The following is an 18,152-nucleotide window of genomic DNA, read 5'->3' as shown; positions in this document are numbered from 1 at the left end:
ATGGAAAGGGAGTTCTTACCCTGTCAGAAACTCTGTGGCCTTTAAGCAAGTTACTTTCCTTCTCCAAACTCGGTTTTCTCCCCTTGCGAAGTAAGGGTAATAACACGTGTTCTGCCTGTCTTGCAAGATTTTTATGAAGATAAAATGTGCTAAGGTATGTGAAAGGGCCTTGTAAAATGCTATATAAATGAAAGTTCTATTACCCAGGAGTAAGAACTCAACTTGTGTATAGCATCACAGTTGTAGTTGAATAAGTTCCAGGATATTAAATATCTTTATACATCACTTCTGGGTAACTTGTGCAATATATAGTTTATATATGGAGTGTAATTTTTCACTTGGGGTATTGTTTTACTGTGTAAGTCCTAGTTATTTACAGAGGCTTTATTTGAAAATGAGCTAACACGTTCAAATTCCCCACATTCAATTTATTCACACATAGACATGTTAAATAAGAACTTCTTATTTTTCTGCTCTGATATTTCATCAAACTAAAATAAATGTTTAATATTATATATTTTAAGTATTTCAATATCTGGACTAGAATTGTTGTATAATTTATTCTGAGCACTTATATAGTGCCAAGTAGTATGTTAAACATTATGTCATATAATCCTTACCACATCCAAATGAGAGTGTAATCATTATTCCCACCATTTCTGAGAGGGGAAAACTGAGACTAAACAAAATCACATCACCACCTGGTAAGAGACTAAGCTAGGATTGGAAATATAGTGTGCTTGACCCCAGATCTCACCTCTTAAACTCCAATGTTTGTAATATGCCAAGGAGAAAAAGAACACTGAAGAACTGGAGGGTGATTCTTCTGTGTGCATTTGGACTATTTATTTCCACATTTCATTATAGGATTACCTTGGGCAGAACCCACAAAAGAAAACAAACCAAAACAATTGGAGAAGACAATTAATATATGAACAGGGTTGATTCCCATATGAGATTTAGTTAAGAAATACAAAGAATTTACTGAGAGTAAGAATTGTTAAACAAAGATAAATTATTAAAGGAAGTTACAATATCTACTTTTCTGAAGGGTGCTAAGCAGAGTAAATCTCATCTTTTATAACCTCTGCTACATTCAATTAGGAAACTAGAGTCAAAGCAGTGAATAACAGTTAAATTATAGCCAACATTAGCATAGTATAGCATATGAATGTTTATAAATAAAAAAATAAGATACTAAGGAGAAAAAAGAGAAAGCTAAAAATCCTGTAAATGCCAATAATGTTACTAAGAAAAAAAGAACAAAAAAGTCACTTTAAAAGTTACTAAAATTAAAAATAACTGAGGTTACCCAATATTTTTTATACCTCTAGATACAGTATACAAATAAATCAATGAATTTTTAAAACCATACCAAACACACACACACACACACACACACACACACACAACTTTTAATCAGGTCATACAAAAAGCACCATGGGTATTTGTTTTGTATAATGATATGCATTAATGTTAATAAAGGAGTTAAATATGTACTTTATATGATAAATACGCAAATATATGATTTTAAATAGTTTTCAGCAGTAAGGGTGGATATTTGTTGTAGAAACAATAAAATGAATTCAAACTAAGTTCTATAAATATACTTAGTGTCACATCACCCTACACACACTACACTAACTCCTGCATATTGGACCTCTTACATCTTTTATAGTCTTGATTTTGCTCTTTTTATTTTATCTTTATCATCTTGCCAATTACAAACTTGCTGTTTTTAAATTATCCACTTGGGTACGTGTACACCATGGAATACTATGCAGCCATTAAAAAGGAACAAGATCATGGCCTTTCCAGGGACGTGGATGGAGCTGGAAGCCATTATCCTCAGCAAATGAATGCGTGAACAGAAAACCAAACACCACCTGTTCTCACTGTAAGTGGGAGCTGAACGATGAGAACACATGGACACATGGGGGAAACAACACACACTGCAGCCTGTGGGGGTGGGGGAGGGAGAGCATCAGAAAGAATAGCTAATGGATGCTGGACTTAATACCCAGGTGATTTGGAGGTTCTGGTAGCGATCCACCATGGCACATGCTTACCTATGTAACAAAACTGCATGTACTGCACATGTACCCTGGAACTTAAAATTTGAAGGGGGAAAAAAGGAAACAGCACACTGAAAAATCTTTTAAAAATTAAAAAAATAAGTTATCCACTTGATTCAGCCTTTAAAAGAGAGGAAATGAACTTACTTTCATAAAGTAAAAGTGAAAATATTTATTGCTTCCAAATCACCAGTTTAAAATAAAAACAGGCAGTGGGAATTTTTTTTAATTGAATGCTTTGTTCTATTTATTTTACCTGTTTCATGTTCAATGCTGGATGCAGCATAGATTTTAACATTCCAAGTTATAAGTGAACAATGAGTGTAGAACTGAACCTCTAGTGAGCTACCTAATTCTTTTCCCAGAAGGTTAGACTACTAGTTTGCCCAGCAAGCCCTAAAGAAGATTTTTCCGAAATCTTTCCAATTCAATACTTTCTTTGTATCAACTGTAGTTTCTTATTTCCATTCCAGATGGAGAATTAAGTTTGAAAGACTGTCCAGAGTATTCTTTCTCAAAGTGTGATATGCTATGTTGTTTGATGAATGTCAGGAGCATATTAAACTTAATCACACAGTAATGCATTTACTGTGGAAGCAGTTGAATCATTCAAATAGTTCCAACAAACCAATTGCCTCTGTGAATAAGAACTGGTCCTATCAGCACTTCAAACAGGCCTAGACCTAATTGGCATACAAAAATGCAGGTGACTCATGACTAATTATCAATAGGTAGGAAACATTTTCACAGATGGGTTTCACTCTACTAAAACTTTGGACTTTGGGACACACACACACACACACACACACACCCCTTAAGGATTTGAATCAGGGATAAATCCATTATAAAATTTTCCAGTTTAATGACCCTTCCAGATATATTTAGGTGTAGAAAGAAAAGTCTAATGCTAAATTTTGCATGTACATAGCCTTCCCAAATACATTTTAGTAAAATAAAATTGACACTAATGAAAAAACAGATTTCAAATGTAGTAATTGGAGATAGAAAAAAATAAGACATAAATTATCTTAAGAAAATAGTTAAGTTACCTATGTCTTCTCTACAATTTGGTTTACTCTTCATTTGGGGAGGTGGGAGAGTGTGTTACATTGAAAGTGTTCATTAAGCACATGTTCTCATATGAACTCCTAAAACAAGAATTTAAGTGCCTTTCAGTGGGAAAATATTATTCTCGTTGCTCATTTCCCTTCCCTATCCAAGACATACCTCATAGGTATTATAGTTCCTGGTTTCCAATTTGCTTGTTTGAGACAAATGATGCCAGAATTCAGAAAATCATTTGGGGCCACTCAAAACATTTATAAAAAGAGCTTATAGTTAACAAAACAAACTTTGTCATCACAAACTTTAATCAGAATAAATGAAACAACAAATGTCTTTGAGCAAACTGGAAGACAGATAGACTTAGAAAACTTGGCTTTACTGCTTAATAACTTTGCTTTGATGCTTCATGAGGGAATGGGAAGAGAACTGGGCTAGAAATCAGATGACCTAGATTTTTGTCCTGGCTTCACTGCCTATTGGCTCAGTAGACTTGAGAAATCATTTATTCTTTCCAAGCCTCTGTTTCTTCATCTGTTAAAAGAGAAAATAATAGAGACAATGGTACCTATTCTGCTTTCTTCTCAATGAATGACACTTCAGAACCAGTAAACACTCCCAAATCCTAAATCTCTTCTCCCAGTGCCCGTTACCACTGGCTCTAAATAAAGCCTGGATCTCAGGTAAGAACACTTCACTCAGACTAGTGCTCCTCCAATCTTATTTAAAAAAAAAAAAAATCCTGAGGCTGGTGGTGTTTGGCTCATTAATTCTCTACTTCTGTCTTTGCTATTCTCATCAACCTCCCTTGTCATTCTTCCTCCATCACCAAAGCCTTGGCTCTGGTTTGCCACCTGGTTCTGCAATGCAAGTCTTCCTGTCATCCTGATGACTTTAGCTGTAATGTTCAAGAATTCATTCAACATGTTGAATCAGGGCTGCTCTGTCTATAGAGTAGCCATTCTTTTATTCCTTTACTTTCTTAATAAAGTTACTTTCACTTTGAAAAAAAAAAAGTGTTGAATCAGGAACAAGAAAAGGGTGCCCATTCTCACCACTTCCATTCAACATAGTACTAGGCATAGTAGTGTAGTCCTAGCCAGAGCAATTAGGCAAGAAAAAGAAAGAAAAGCCATCCAAAATTGGAAAGGAAAAAGTTAAGTTGTCTCTGCTTACAGATGACATAATCTAATATATAGAAAACCCCAAAGATTTCATAAAAACGGTTAGAACTAATAAATAAATTCGGTACAGTTACAGGATGTGAAATCCACATTCAAAAATCGGTAGCCTTTTTATACACTAGCAATGAACCATCCAAAAAAGAAATCAAGAAAACAATCCCATTTACAATAGCATCCCCAAAATAAAATAGGAATAAATTTAACCAAGGAGGTGAAAGATCTATACACTGAAAACTACAAAACTTCAATGAAAGAAATTGAAGAAGGCACCTCAATGAATAGATATCCCATGTTCATAGACTGAAAGAGTTAATATTGTTAGAATATCCATACCACCCAAAGCAATCTACAAATTTAATGCAATCCCTATCAAAAGTCCAATGGCATTTTTCACAGTAATAAAATTAATATGGAATCACAAATTTATTTTAACAGTCTAGAAATCTGCCCAGGTCACATCATTTCTTCAGTATCCCCATGTTATTTCCAATTCTACATGTTTGAAATTCAACTCATGATCCTCTCCAACCAAAACTAGGCACTCGACAGTATTCCTTTTTCTTTCTTTCTTTTTTTTTTTTAAAAAAATAAGAGACAGGGTCCAGCTCTTCCACCCAGGCTGGAGTGCAGTGATATTATTATAGCTTACTTTAGCCTCAAACCCCTGGGCTCAACGGATCCTCCCATCTCAGCCTCCCTGGTATCTGGGACCAAAGGCACATGCCACCACACCTGGCTAATTTCTTTGTAGAGACAGGGTTTTGCTATGTTGCCTAGGCTGGTTTCAAACTCCTGGCCTCAAGCAATCCTCTCACCTTGGCCTCCCAAAGTGCTGAGATTACAGGCGTGAGCCACCACACCTGGCCCCAGTATTTCCTTTTTTTTTTTTTTTTTTTTTGAGACGGAGTCTCGCTCTGTCACCCAGGCTGGAGTGCGGTGGCCGGATCTCAGCTCACTGCAAGCTCCACCTCCCGGGTTCACGCCATTCTCCTGCCTCAGCCTCCCGAGTAGCTGGGACTACAGGCGCCCGCCACCTCGCCCGGCTAGTTTTTTGTATTTTTTAGTAAAGACGGGGTTTCACCGTGTTAGCCAGGATGGTCTCGATCTCCTGACCTCGTGATCCGCCCGTCTCGCCTCCCAAAGTGCTGGGATTACAGGCGTGAGCCACCGCACCCGGCCTTTTTTTTTTTTTAATTAAAAAAAAAGTACCATCTTTCTGTTTGTCCTGCCTGAATTGGTTTTCTTTTCTCTTTCACTAAATTAACTCACCCTTCCTTCAAATCTCAATTCAAACATCTCTTCTTTAAAGAAAACTTCCTGAACCAGCCTGATACTCATCACATTAAAACTGTATTTATTTGTATGATCATTTGATTAATGCCCATCTCTCCCATTATAATCTAAGTTACATGGAAACAAAGACCATATCTGATTTGCTAAGCATGATATCCCCAGTACTTAGCACTGTTCCTGGTATATAGTATGTACACAATAAACCCATTGAATGTATGGTTATAAGATAATTTAGTGTTTATGTGGCAGATTTTGCTTCCTTTGTCTCAGAAGTAATCATTCTAAATGTTTTTAATTAACCTAAATCACTCTAAAGACTTAGATAAAGCCAGGCGCGGTGGCTCACACCTGTAATCTCAGCACTTTCGGAGGCTGAGGCGGGTGGATCACCTGAGGTCCTGACCAGGCTGACCAACATGGAGAAACCTCATCTCTACTAAAAACACAAAATTAGCTGGGCGTGGTGGCATATGCCTGTAATCCCAGCTACTTTGAAGGCTGAGGCAGGAGAATCGCTTGAACCTGGGAGGCAGAGGTTGTGGTAAGCTGAGATTGCGCCATTGCACTCCAGCCTGGGCAACAAGAGCGAAACTCCGTCTCAAAAACAAAAAAAGACTTAGATAAGACCTACATGTTCATTCCTGAAAACAGAAAGTTGCTGAAAATAGACTGATTACATATGGATCACAGCCTTAACATGAGGCCAACTTCAACTTCACAAGGAAAAGAAGTAGTAATTAGTTAAGTACAAGAAGGTAGTGAGGCCGGGTGCAGTGGCTCACGTCTGTAATTCCAGCATTCATGGAGGCCGAGGCTCGCAGATCACTTGAGGTCAGGAGTTTGAGATCAGCCTGGCCAACATGGTGAAACCCAATCTCTACTAAAAATACAAAAAAAATGGCTGGGCACCACTGTGCATGCCTGTAATCCTAGCTACTTAGGAGGCTGAGGCAAGAGAATCACTTGAACCTGGGAGGCAGAGGTTGCAGTGAGCCGAGATCATGCCACTGCACCCCAGCCTGTGCAACAGAGTGAGACTCTGTCTCAAAAAAAAAAAAAAAAAAGGTAGAGAAGTGAAACAAGAGCAGAGCATACAGCCATGCTGATATTCCACGTTGCCACAGAAACATTGTCCAAAAAGAAAAGTTATGTTCACACAAAACCTCAAAGCTTGGTTGTCACTAGCTATGTCTTGCTTCAAAACTAAACTCTCTGGGCCGTGTCTAGTCAAGGCTCTCAACTAAGAAGAGATTACAGCATCACACTTGCATCTTTCCCCTCTCACCCTGAAAATGCTCTTGTATATTTTATATACTAAAGAGATCACAAGGCATATGAGAAAACACAGGATGCAAACGGGGTAAAATGCTTAAATTTAGAAGGGGAAATCATGATTTGCCATTTTCTTATTTCTGCAATATTTCAAAATATGAACCACAAGGTGTATGCCACTACTGTTAAAAATTGCAATACCTCTCCAGGCACAGCTACATTTTTCTAAACAAAACAAAAAAAAATGCAATACTTGCTTGCTATTATAAAAATAATTTAACTTTATGGATTTAGATAGAAACTAGATGTGGGACAGGACCACTAACCTAAAGAAAGATTTGTTTAGTCTGCATAAGTAACAAGTCAGAAATCTTTCTAACACTGACAGGTAATCAGTATGTCACAGCTTTCCCCCATGAGGGGAGACAAAACTTAATGATCATTGACTCTACCTGAAAACAGCCAAAATCACATCAACAGATGGGTGACTGTCAATTAGCCATTTGTTAACCAGTGTGGATTTCTTGGCAGCTCTCCCACAACCTCAACAAAATGAAGAGAAGAAGTCATGAGCAAAAACGAAGGGATGAGTTCTCCTGAATCCCATTTTCAATTTTTTATAATATTTTATATTCTTCATAGAAAAATAATTGGGTGAGAAAATAATAACATGAGAAAACAAGGATCTTGTCCAACATAAGTTAGGGCCCTTTCTCTAAGATTTTTATGGGTTTCAGAAAAGTTGTCTTTCTGGTTTTAGATCTGCTAATATCAGAAATATCAAAAGAAGAGACTACATCCCTAAGTAACTCTATCCAGTAATTAAACTTAAAAACATACTATTAATTTATAGTAAAGCTCATTCAGTGTTTTTCTTCTGATAGCATTAATTTTCACTCCAGTTTCTTCATTAGAACATTAACAGATGTTAATGGTCAAGGGCAAATCCAAAGATTTAAAATAGACAAAAATTATCTTCAAGACAAACATTCTTCATCTTTAGGCTAAAATGTATGAGAATCACCAAGATGCTTGTTAAAAATGCAGATTCCAGGACATGTCTTCTATTTCGTAAAACTAAAGTATGGTTGAGGAATATGAATTTTAATTAATACTCCAGAAGATTCATCTGCTAAGGCCACTTTAAGAAAAATTGTCACAGTAAAAAAGAAATTGATTATTCTTATTATTAAAATATGTAAGATTAAGAAAAAGAAAATCTGAGCTTTTAAAAATTCAAGATACAATATTTCAATATCCTCTGTTTTCTCCTATAACCGATTACCAAGACATGACCATCTATATAGATTCTAGATCAAGTGTTTCTCAGGCTTTAATTTTTATAATTGTCCCCTGGGGATCTTGTTAAAAATGTTGATTCTGATTCAATAGGTCTGGAGTGGGGCCCGTGGTTCTGCAGTGCTAATAAGCTCCCAGGTGATGCTGATGCTGTTGGGCTTCAAATTATGTGTTGGGTACCATGGTTCTAGACTTTGATACTCAAACTTCAGCACACATCAGAACCACCTGAAGTACTGGTTAAAACATGAAGTGCTATCTCCACCCAAATTTCTGATTCACCTGGCCACGGAGGCAGAGATTGGACAAATGTAGATGCAAGTCAAGAAACACTGGCAGCCACCAGAACCTTGAAGAGGGGGAGAAAAAAAAAGTAAAAGAAAAAAAAACAAACAAACCTCCCCAGAGGGAGTCCAGCCCTCCCAACACCTTGAGTCTAGGGTAATGCCTGAGAACTGGCATTTCTAACAAGTCCACAAGTGGTACTGATACTGCTAGTTCCCAAACGACACTTTGTAAATTCCTGTTCTAGGCCATATTATTGGGGAAGTCCTATCATTAAATATGTATATATATATCTTTCAGAACCCAGGTTTTCTCTCTTCTCAAACTCATTGGAATATACTGGCAGATGGCAAAACCTTAATATCACCACAAATCATAGAAAAGTTCACAGTCTCTATCTTCTATTATTTCCTCTTCTTTGGTCTTCTTGGGAACAGAAAAAACATGAAAGGTAAAGAACGATGCAAGTTTTCAATTTAAAACAGATGGATAAGGACTCATTTGGGGTATAGACAAGCAGAGGTCATGTACCTGGAATTTATATTTCATTTTGCTTTAATACAAAGCCTCAAAATGACGTGTCACTTTCCTCTAAAATATGTAACCTAGTGAGAGGTAGCCATTGTCAGATAGATCTCTCTCTAGGGAGATGCTCATAGGATAGGGAATGGTGAATGTGGGCTGATAAGCTCTTCCCACTTCCTTCATGAGACCCTAATTAGCCCTTTTGGCCAGAAAGTTATTTCTGCAATGGTGCATCCCAGGATCTGAACAGAGTTCACACTAGTCACTTCCATGACACAACTGAGCAGTGCATGGAATGGTACAAACATGCTAGGGGCTTCCCCAAAGAATTTGAAATTCCGACATTTTCCATTCCTATGAGTTAGAGAACTAAGGGTCAAAGGACAAAATATATTTTGTCCTATAGGGTTAACCCATAAGACATTATCAATGTTTACTTTGGCTTGAATGCATTCACGTAGTCAGTACATATTTCTGACCCCCGTTATGTGTCAAGCACAGGTGTAGGCACTAGAGAGAAGGCAGTGAACAAAAGTAACAAGATCTCGGCGTACATGGAGCTTATACTGAAGGTGGGCTGGGAAATTGTAAACAAATAAGTGAACAAGCCTATTTCAAAGAGTAGTAAATGATGTGGAGAAAATAAATAAGAGTGAGATGATAAAGGAACAGCTGTTTCTTTAGATTAGATGGTAAGAAGTTTCTCCGAAAAGATAATCAGTGAGCTAAGATGTGAAAGATAAGAAAATGCCAACTGTGAGGCTGGGCACGATGGCTCAGGCCTGTGATCCCAGCACTTTGGGAGACCACCGTAGGCAGATCACTTGAGGTCGACAGTTTGAGACCACCCTGGCCAACCTGAGGAAACCCCACCTCTACTAAAAATACAAAAATTAGCCAGGCATGGTGGTACACACCTGTAATCTTAGCTACTCAGGAGAGTGGTGGGAGAATCACCTGAACCCAGGAGGCTGAGATTGCAGTGAGCCGAGATCAAGCCACTACATACCAGCCTGGGCGACAGAGTGAGACTCCTCCGTCTCAAAAAAAAAAAAAAAAAGAAAGAAAAAAGAAAGAAAAGAAAAAGCAAGAAAGAAAAGAAAAAGAAAGAAAGAAAATGCCCACTGTAGTGTTCATCAAATGACTTAGCCACAGTCACTTATTATTTTCGTGTATGGTTAGGGCATAGGAGGCAATTTTTTGATAAAGGAGGAACAGGGAGAAATTAGGAGTCTAAAGAATTGGGTGCTGCTTGGGAAACAGGACTGGACATGTTAGAGCTGCTACAGAGGCCTTGGGTTGCCAGAAACTGCAGGAGGGCAATCATTTTTCTGGCCACATTCTGAGCCACACTTCTCAGCTATTTTTAAAATTCATGCACTAGAAATAGTCAGGCCCCGGCTGGGCGTGGTGGCGCATGCCTGTAATCCTAGCACTTTGGGAGGCCGAGTTGGGCAGATTGACTGAAGTCAGGAGTTTGAGACCAGCCTAGGCAACATGGTGCTATCCCGTCTCTACTAAAATACAAAAAATCAGCTGGGCATGGTGGTGGGTACCTGCAATCCCAGCTACTCAGGAGACTGAGGCATGAGAATTGCTTGAACCTAGGAGGCGGAGGTTGCAGTCAGCTGCGATTGTGCCACTGCACTCCAGCCTGGGCTAAGAAAGCGAAACTCTGTCTCAAAAAAAAAAAAAGAAAAGAAAAGAAAGAAAAAAGAAATAGGCCCCAATCTGGTGACTTCTAACCCCAGCTAAGTCATTGCAGTGGTGAAATAATTATTCTCAGCTTTGAGCAGCTCTGAGGCTCAGCCCCACCGGTACACAATTGAAAGACTTGGCAGTTGTTCTCAATCTTCTCATTTCTGAAGCAACAAAGAGTATCCCCGAACTTTTGTCAGTCTGGACAACATGGTCAAAGGTTACTGAGGACCCTTGCTAGGAGGATCCATGCCTAAGGTTGTTCAAGGAATTCAAAGGAAGAGTATATAGTATCTCAAGCCCTCAGCCAACCACACCCAGCCTCCAATTTCTCCCACCTCCACATCCCTCCTCCCCAATTTCTTTCTATTATGCATTTCAATAGATTCCACATTAAAGGCAAGTAGAGTTTCTTAGTCATTCAAAAACAATACCTTACTTGACTCCTATATTGCTTATTAGTTTGCCAATCTTAAAGTTTGTATTTATAGTCAAAGGCTATGGTGCACAATGTTCTGAAAGGCTTCCATTCGTAAGTGGAGGGTACACAAGGGTTATGGGTGATGCTTGTGAGTCCCAGGGCTGTCCTTAGTTAAATGTATGAAAGGAGGACATTTTGATAAGGTCCTCGTCTTTCTGCCTTCCTCTATAATTCTTTCTTCACCCATGGGCTTCCCAGAGCTCTCTTCTGGGGAACCCGCAACCGTATTTGTCCTCTATACACTATTCCCACTCTGAAATTTTTTTCATTATTCTTTCTGCATCACAGTTTACCATTCTCTTTCCCATTCTCTCAAATTCCCATTTAATAACTGGTTAATCTGAAAATCTAATTCTAGAACAGTGCTATTCAACATGTTGTTCCCCTCCCAGCAGCATCAGTATAAGGTGGGAATTCGTAACAATGCAAATTCTCTGCCTGTAACTGACCTAATGAATTGGGAAGTGGGGGCTCATAGTCAGGGCCTTTATATGCTCTTCAGGTGTCAGGTGATTCTTGGGCACACTAAAGATGATGACTGTCACTTTAACGTGTCGTGTATTTGCTTTTTAAAGGGGTCTTTTAAGTCTTTTTCTCAAAACATGACAGTGTGAAAATTGCAGGAACCTCTGTGTGGGAATAGGGTGTTCCATTGTGTATTGCAAAGCATATTGTTAAATTCACAGTGGCTACCGGGAATGACGGCAGGGAAGCTAGTTCCAGACAAAGACCTCTGAATGTACATTCAGAAGCCATCAGAACATCCCACTTGAAATGAGATGACAGGTAGATTAGAATACTGTGGCGCTCAGCTACAGCCCCAATGTTCAGAAGACAGAGAAAAAGAGCTCCTAAAACATCCTCCCTCGGGATGTTAATGGCCCACCTCTAATCACACATCATTTATTGAATGTGAAGGGAGGTCTGATATGGGCAAGGTGCGATGACCTGGCAATTTATTTTACTTCTTGATGTCACAGACTTGTTTCTGTGGGCTCAGCAGGTCAAAGAGCTTAAAATGTTATCTAGAATAAGACAAACATGAAATTTTCCTCTGGCTTTATTCCATTTTTTTACTTAATGATTAATTAAGAGACATTCCTTTACTTAAAAAATTTGAGATGAGGTTGTACCAACCCTTAAGGTAATTCATAAAATCTAGTGCCTGCACAATTAAGCTTGCTTGGGAACCCATGGGCCAAAATTTTCAGCTGAGGAGGAATTTTTCCTAAAACTTATGCATCCCCCAAATCTTTCCTGGGCAGTAACATCCTCCTGGGCTTAAATTTTCCATCAGGACTCAGCCTTCCCTGTAAAACCTGTTAGAGTGATGTGTCTTCTGGCTGGCAGCGTTTGAAAGTCAAGCAAACAAGCCTTCCAGGGCTCACATTGAGTTAAGAAAACATTTTCTGCATGACATTTAGGGCCAAATTAGGGACCAAAGTCCTCATTCTTTTACTCAAGACTAAGTTTATGTCTCCGCAGGCAATGTGAAATGGAGTGTGGAGAAATGATCTCATGAAATAAATTAATTTAGACAGGATGCCTGGTTTGTTAGTACCCCACGGAGTGTATGTGTAAGTGTGTGTGTGCATGTGCATGTGTGTTTAACAGCAGGTTAGGGAAACAGTAACACTAAAGAAATTAATGGAAATTGCTCTGCACCAGCAGTAGAATCGAGCTTTTCCTCTGGGCCCTACCACTTACCAATCATGTGAGCTTAGGCATAACTCCCTACGTCTCTGTTTCCTCGTCTGTTAGATGATCTTGTAAGACCCGTTCAGCTACCACCCAGGGTCATTATAAGCAGAAGGATAATTAACAAGAGTAGTCTGTATTGATATATCAAAGTTCAATATTACTGCCACTAAGTGTCCCTTCTAATATTTGCACCAGGTTCTGTAGAGACACATGGTCATTATTCTTGGGTACACACTGACACACCACAGCTTTGACCTTTCAATCTCTCCCACCAGGACCTTCGAGCCACACATTTACCAGCACTAGATGAACTCACTATCTCTATAATGATCCCAGCTATAGCTGCCTCCAGAACAAGATATCAGAATAGGAAATTGAATCTGAGCTTCTCCCATGGAAGGCCAGGGCGTTAATCATGGTGAGCACACTGGGGGTTTTTCATCTGAGCTGACTGGTTGGGTTCATAAAATCTCTTTCATTTTTCATCAGGAGATTCCAAGTTTTATATATTTATTATCCCTCTCATTATTTCACAGCCAGCAGCATATTTTACTTGTAGCAGTGCCTGACTTGAAATAATTTTGGAAACCACAATGCTTATGAGGCATGGCTTACTGGGGCACCAGCAAGCAAACCTTGCTCTTTATTAACAGACTGGGTGAAAGATTGCTTACATTTGCACCCTGATGTGCGCTGCCATTTCAGCTTTTTCCCCCTAACAACAACTACTGAACATGGGGATAATTTAACCTGGGTTTCCCCCCCACCCCCCATCTCCACCTTGTCAGTTTCAAGGAAGCTGGTATAAACATAATTTATGTAACTCCCCCTCTTCATACTGTAAGGCATTGACCATTGAGTGGCAACAGCAATAACAGTTATTTTCATGGCAAATGTGTTTCAGTGAAATATAGTACATGGTTGCCTCCACCTCTTTCAAGCCACAGTCTACCCTTAAGAAATTAGTGTCCATGGGTGGCTGTCAATATAGATCAACGTAAGGGGAAAAATATGTTCACTGAGAAGTTCTTTGGCCTGTGACTATAACACACAAGGAACACGGTGATTACAGATGGATTTTTGGCTCTTTAAATGTTTCCATTCTTTTCCTACACTGCCTCCTCTGTGAGTTCATTTGGCTCATATCTGACTTACTTGACCATTGAAAAAGTGAGTTTAGGTCATTCAATTTGTTTAATAAAATACAACTGGACTCTCTACCTTTAGAAGTAAAATGTTTATATATCTCATTTAGCATTGTTGTTTATAAATTTAATGAGATGATTAAATTAACACATTTCTCTAATAGGGAAGATATGGGTTATTCTTCTGAGTTCCCATTCAGGCAACAAGTCGAAAATACATGGGTACAGAGAGATGGGAGAAGGAGAAGGAGAGAGAGACACTATTAGAAGAGAAAGAGGAGGAAGATATGGACAAGGAAGAAGGTAAGAGTCCTGCTTTTCCACTTTGGAATCCAGGACTGTAAGAGTCTTGCAGCGAGGGGCATTTAGTGTTTCATGAACCATATCCCCGCATAACTCCTGTGCCTCAGAAGGACCCTGACAATCAGCCAGACCATCTCCTTTCTTTAGGTCCCCTCAAAAATTCATGACAACACACTGTTTCAAAACCTCAGGAAAAGGCAATCCTGCAATGTTCTTATTTTGGGCCCACAACTTGGTTGTTGAGCCATTTTACTCCAGCACCTAGCACAATGCCCTGAACAACTGAAGAATCGTCTTGGAGTGATGAATAAGTGAATGCAGAATGTTTTTTTGGGTCTGATCTAAGTAGTTTAGGGGCAGTATGATGTGGTGGTTATGAGCCCCAACTCTGAAACCAAATGTGGTCTCAAATCTCAGTTCTGCCACTTCTTTGACCCTGTACTTTGTTGCACCTCAGTTACCTTATTTGTAAAATGGGAATATTAGGATTGTTGTAAAGTTTGTTGTTGTTGTTGTTGCTTTGTTTCGTTTTGTTTTGTTTTTTGAGATGGAGTTTTGCTCTTGTTTCCCAGGCTGGAGTGCAATGGTGCGATCTCAACTCACCACAACCTCTGTCCCTGTTGTTCAAGTGATTCTCCTGCCTCAGCCTCCCGAGTAACTGGGATTACAGGCATGCACCACCATGACCCGGCTAATTTTGTATTATTAGTAGAGGCAGGGTTTCTCCATGTTGGTCAGGCTGGTCTTGAACTCCTGATCTAGTGATCTGCCCGCCACGGCCTCCCAAAGTGCTGGGATTACAGGTGTGAGCCACCGCACCCGACTGGATTGTGGTAAAGATTAATTAAGTACAATATTCTTAGTATAGTGCATAACATATAGTAAATGCTATTGTGATCGCAGGGCCACTGGGTTGCATAGCTCTAAGGAACATTAGTCACAGGAAAACTTATGTGAATGCCCCACCCTAGAGTTATGCAGGGTACAACCTGCGAGCTCAAATAATAGCACTGGTATTTTGCTAGCATTATTATTACACTCTGCTTAGGCCCATTTTTTCTTTTTCCTTTTTGTCCTAATATCCACAACTTATGTAGAAAAACACGAATATGTGTTGTCTGAAGTGCAAAATAAAAGAGAATTTTTATGCATGAGAAAATCAAAGCATTTTCTATACTGTGTCTTCTTAGACATTTTCCTTAACCAAGACAAGCACAAGGAAAAGTCAGAGAATGAGAGTGTATTCATTCAAGTAGCTGACCACGCACTTGGTCCAGGACCAAATCAGTCTCTTGAGGTAAAGAGCCCGCATTTGTCAGCCTGAACACTATTCTGTGATATCCTGGAGCAAATGCGCAGTGTAGAGAGAGGTACAAAAATGGCTGCCCAGAAGTATATCTGGTGGAATGTCCAGATTCCATCTCCAGAAACCAAGAACCTCTAATCACATAAACCAAAGAAGAGAAACCAGGCACAGTGCCATTCCCTTCTGTTGGAGCATGGAGTTTTCCTCGTCAGAAACACATAAGGATTACTGCCTTGAAAGCATAGAGGAATCAGTTCCCATCCCCATGAGTTCTAGCTGCTTCTTTTCTCTCAATCCTTACCTCAGTGTCCTTGCACAGCTTATGAGGACAGCTTCACACACACACACACACACACACACACACACACACAGGAACCAAGTTAACTTTACAAACTCAAATGACTTCTTCTCATACAGAATTTCTGCCTCCAAGAAAGAAGCCTTTAGAACTCATTTGACAGAAATCCTCTCAGAAGCAGAGGTTGTTTTTCATGTTTACCACAAAGTAATCAAATAGCTGCTCACAAAATTCCAGTGAGGAAAGATGTACTACCAACCAGACGAAGGATTCTGTTCCTTTTTTTTTTTTTTTTTTTTTTTTTTTTTTTCGAAACAGGGTCTCACTCTGTCACCCAGGTTAGAATGCAATGGTGCGATCTCAGCTCACTGCAGCCTTGACCTCCCGGGCTCAAGTGATCCTCTGGCCTCAGCCTCCCAAGTAGCTGGGACTACAGACACACACCATCATGCCAGCTAATTGTTATATTATTTGTAGAGACGGGGTTTTTGCCATGTTGCCCAGGCTGGTCTCAAAATCTTGAGCTCAAGGGATCTGTGCACCTGAGCCTCCCAGAAATGCTGGGATTACAGCCATGAGCCACCACACCTGACCTAGAACTCATTTTTTAACTTCCATTCCTAGATCTTTAAAGAAAATAATTGGCCTTCCTGTTAAAATTATTATACAAAGATGGCTGGATAGATAAGGATTATAATCCCTAGGACCTGCAAAGAAGAAATGGAGAACAGGAACAGTTTCTTTCATCCCCTACCACATTACCATCCTTTGCCCCCTCCCCATTGAAATAATTGCTGCACTTTGGCTGGGCACAGTGACTCATACCTGTAATCCCAGCACTTTGGGGGGCTGAGGCAGGTGGATCACCTGAGGTCAGGAATTCAAGACCAGCCTGGCCAACATGGCGAAACCCTGCCTCTATTAAAAATACAAAAATTAGCCGGGCATGGTGGGGGCGCCTGTAATTCTAGCTACTCGTGAGGCTGAGGCAGGAGAATCACTTGAACCCCAGGGGCAGAGGTTACAGTGAGCCAAGATTTCGCCACTTCACTCCAGCCTGGGAGAAAGAGCAAGACTTGAGATTCCATCTCAAAAAAAAAAGAAAGAAAGAAATATTTGCTGCACTTGAAGCACAGAGTTAAAACCAAACACTAAGTATTGAATTGATCTCAGGTTGCCACTGCCTTGCCTAAAGTCAAAAAAATAAGAAAAAGAAGTGCTGGGCACGGTGGCTCATGCCTGTAACCCCAGCACTTTGGGAGGCCGAGGCAGGAGGATTACTTGAGATCAGAAGTTCGAAACCAGCCTGGCCAACATGGTGAAACCCTGACTCTACTAAAAATAAAAAAATTAGCCAGGCATGGTGGCAAGTGCCTGTAATCCCAGCTACCCAGGAGGCTGAGGCAAGAGAATCACTTGAACCCAGGAGGCAGAGATTGCAGTGAGCCGAGATCGTGCCACTGCACTCCAGCCTGGGTGACAGAGTGAAACTGTATCTCAGATAAATAAATAAATAAATAAATAAATAAATAAATAAATAAAAAGAAAAAGAGAGAAGTAGGGGAAGAGGGAAGGAAGGGAGGGGAGGAGGAAGAGAAAAAAGGGGAAGTAAGACATTCAGTATACATGGATTACTTTCTGTAGCAAATAATAGAAAATACCACAAAAAAATTCAGCTTTTCAGGGAGGATGTACCAAGGTCCACTAGAAATTTCTTCTTTTTTTTTTGTAACAGAGTCTAGTTCTGTTGCCCAGGTCGGAGCCACCAAGTCCAACCTCACCAGAAACTTTCTCTCTCCCCACTCTGCATCCTTGGCATACCTTCATGAACAGGGCCCTGCAGTGGCTGGTGCACCTCCAGAAATCACATCCATGTTCCAGGCAAAAATGAGGCAATTAGGCCTAAAGACTTGTCCTTGAAGGGCTTTGTCTTTTTGTTGGTGAAAGGAAGCCAGTCTCAGTAGACTTCTCTCTATATCTCATTGGCAGAACTCTATAAAACCATCAGATCTCATGAGACTTATTCACTGCCTCGAAAACAGTATGGGGAAACTGCTCTTATGATTCAATTATCTCCCACCGAATCCCTCTCACAACATGTGGGAATTATGGGAGCCACAATTTAAGATGAGATGTGGGTGGGGACACAGCCAAACTATATCATTAAGGAACTTAGAATTGGCTGGTGTCAAAGCTACACAGAAGAACGCAAAACCATTTAGGAT

The 18,152-nt window shown here is 39.8% G+C and overlaps 1 protein-coding gene across 1 annotated transcript in view; it reads left to right on the top strand.

Moving 5' to 3' along the window:
- SNX2 (sorting nexin 2) overlaps nt 1-18,152 on the top strand; it is a 488,692-nt gene that overhangs the window by 335,309 nt on the left and 135,231 nt on the right. The window lies entirely within an intron of this gene.

The sequence above is a fragment of the Macaca thibetana genome, chromosome 6 (genome assembly GCF_024542745.1).
Source record: "Macaca thibetana thibetana isolate TM-01 chromosome 6, ASM2454274v1, whole genome shotgun sequence".
NCBI classification, from domain to species: domain Eukaryota; kingdom Metazoa; phylum Chordata; class Mammalia; order Primates; family Cercopithecidae; genus Macaca; species Macaca thibetana.
Note: the sequence above shows the minus strand (reverse complement) of the source record. Positions and strands in the feature narration are given on the sequence as shown.